Genomic DNA, 2,500 nt, shown 5'->3' with positions numbered 1-2,500 from the left:
CCCGCCGCGGGACGGCCGGGAGACCCGCTCGGGGAAAGAGAGGCGCCGAGAGGGTGGCGGCGGGAACGACGTCCCCGGCACCCCCCCCCCCGCTTCGCGGCGCGCGCGCGCGGCAGCACGGCGCGGTACCGCCGCGGTACCCACCCGCAGACAGCCGCCCGGCGCGGGAAGCGGGAAACCGGGGGCGAGGCACGCGCCTCCGCACCTTAACCGCCTCTCTACCCACCGCCGCGACGGGCCCGACCGGCCGGCCGAACCCCCCCGCGGCGCCCACGACGGGACGAGCTCCGCCGAAGCGGGCGCTCCGGGAGCGGGGAGCTTCGGAGCGCTCCCCGAGTCTCCATTTAGGGGGACGAAGGCCACGCGCGCGGGCGGGCCTGCGAGGCGCCCCAGCCGCGCCGCGCCGCGCTGCGCCGCGGCAGCGCAGCCGGCGATTGATCGTCAAGCGACGCTCAGACAGGCGTAGCCCCGGGAGGAACCCGGGGCCGCAAGTGCGTTCGAAGTGTCGATGATCAATGTGTCCTGCAATTCACATTAATTCTCGCAGCTAGCTGCGTTCTTCATCGACGCACGAGCCGAGTGATCCACCGCTAAGAGTCGTCTGCCTTTCGGCACCGTCCCGCGAGCGCGGGAGGGCCGGGACCGCTCGCCGAAAGCGGCCCCTTTTATCTCTTGAGGACGGCCCCGCCGGGCGCGCGCCCGCCCGACGCCGGGCGAACGGACCGCCCGACGGGAGCCTCGCCTCGGCTGACCGTACGAGCACACACGGAGAAAAGGGGTTGAACGGGAGGTTGGGGGGGGGAAAAAACCCAAAATCTACTCCGAACGGCAAGGCCGGGGAGCCCGCGCTCCCGACCGACCTGGGAAACGCACCTTGCTCGCTTCGGAGGCGGCCCAGGCGCCCGGGCTCGGTACGGTCTTCTCACGGAGGCGGCGGCGCGGCCGCCCGCGCCGCCCGCCCGCCCCGTCGCCTCGAGACACGGATGGTGCTGCCGCTCGCTCGCTCGGCGGGAGCGGCAGCGGGGGCGCGCCCCACCGGACCCGCGCGCGCGCGCGCTCCTCCGCCGCCTGACGCCAAACCGGCGCGCGCCACCCCCGAAGCCTCGGCGCTCGCCCCGCCGGCACCTCCGCGGCTCCACCGCCGCGCCGGAGAAGCGGCGACCACCGGAGCCCCACACCCCCGCGGCTGGCGCGGCGCCTCCGCCGCCCGCGGGGCCGCCCGACGGCACCCGTCCACCGGGACGGGCCGGCCGCCCTCCCGGAACCGCCGCCGCCTGTCACCCCTCCGCTCACCTCGCCGCGAGCACACGGGCCGGGCACGAAAGGCAGGCGGCTCTGAGCCGGGCTGAGGGGGGGGGGGGTGGGGGCAGCGCTCGCTCTCCCCGTTTCCACGCGGAGACCGACAGTCAGCCGCCCTCCCCCCCCCCCCCGCCGGCTGCCCGCCCCCCTTCCTTGCCCGGCTCGGCCGGGGAGGGCAGGCAAGGGACAGCGACGGGGGAGGCCCGGCCCGGGACGGCCGTCGCGACCGGTGGCGGGCACCCTCCGGGACGACCGGCGCGCGGAGCGGCGGTGGTACCGCCGCCGCCGGGGGCGGCGGGCCGGGGTGCCGACGTCGCCGGCAGCCGGCGGCGGGGGGACCGCCGAAGGCTTCGGCCGGCCGGCGCCGAGGAACGGAGCGCGCCGGAGCGCGAGCGCGGCGCCGCGCCGCGCCAGGGGGTCGGACTGAGGCGCGGCGGCGACCCGACGGTCGCCCGGGCGAGACCCCGCCGGCGCGGGGAACTCGCCGATCCCCGACCCCCGACGGTGAGCCCGCGCTCCCGCCGGGGGGTCGTCCGCTCGAGGCGGGCGGGTCGAGCGCGCGGCCGACAGCGCCGCGGCTCTCTTCCGCCGAGACCGGACCGCGGAGAGAGGGGGGGCAGCGGGACCCCCTCCCCGGCGCGGCTGCCCGGCGGCGGGAGCGAGCGCGGGCGCCGGCCCCCTCCCTCAGGGGCTCCGCGGGAGCGACTCCCACCCCTGAAGGCGGCGCCGCCGCCACGCACCCGCAACCCGGCCCTACCGGGTCGACGCCGAGCCGCCCGAGTCTTTAAACCCCCGCCCGGCTCCGCGGCCTCCGGCCCCCGCCCGGCGGCGGGGACGGACGGACGGCCGCGCGAGCGCGGGCGCTAGGTACCTGGCCCTGGGGTGAGGGAAACGACCCGAAGGGCCCCGCGGGGGTGCCTCCCCCGGCTGCCGCCGGCGGGGGAGCGTCCGCCCGCAGGGGCGCGCCCGACGTCCGCCGCCACCACCTCCGTCCTCCTTCGACCGGGACCCGGGGTTTCCCTCAGTAGCCCGGCGCTGCGCCCGGGAGGAGACACGGGGCTCGGACCGCCAACCCGGCTCGGCTCGGCTCGGGAAGGCGGACCGGCGGCGGACCGGCGCCGGCCGCGATAGCGGCGGGCGGGCGGGGGGGGGGAGCGGTCGCGCGCGAGGACCGGCCCCCAGGCCCCGCGGAAGCCCCCCC

The 2,500-nt window shown here is 79.2% G+C and overlaps 1 non-coding gene across 1 annotated transcript; it reads right to left on the bottom strand.

Annotated features, from left to right (window-relative positions):
- Window positions 1–446: 446 nt before the first annotated feature.
- On the bottom strand, window positions 447–599 carry LOC133263849 (5.8S ribosomal RNA). Its single transcript, XR_009741552.1, has one exon. It is a non-coding gene; the product is annotated as a 5.8S ribosomal RNA (ribosomal RNA).
- Between the last annotated feature and the right edge of the window lie 1,901 nt (window positions 600–2,500).

Source organism: Pezoporus flaviventris, unplaced genomic scaffold (genome assembly GCF_033815535.1).
Source record: "Pezoporus flaviventris isolate CSIRO_AGI_PZ_B2104156 unplaced genomic scaffold, CSIRO_AGI_Pfla_v1 ptg000496l, whole genome shotgun sequence".
NCBI classification, from domain to species: domain Eukaryota; kingdom Metazoa; phylum Chordata; class Aves; order Psittaciformes; family Psittacidae; genus Pezoporus; species Pezoporus flaviventris.
The sequence above is the reverse complement of the archived record's forward strand: the minus strand, read 5'-3'. Positions and strand labels throughout refer to the sequence as shown.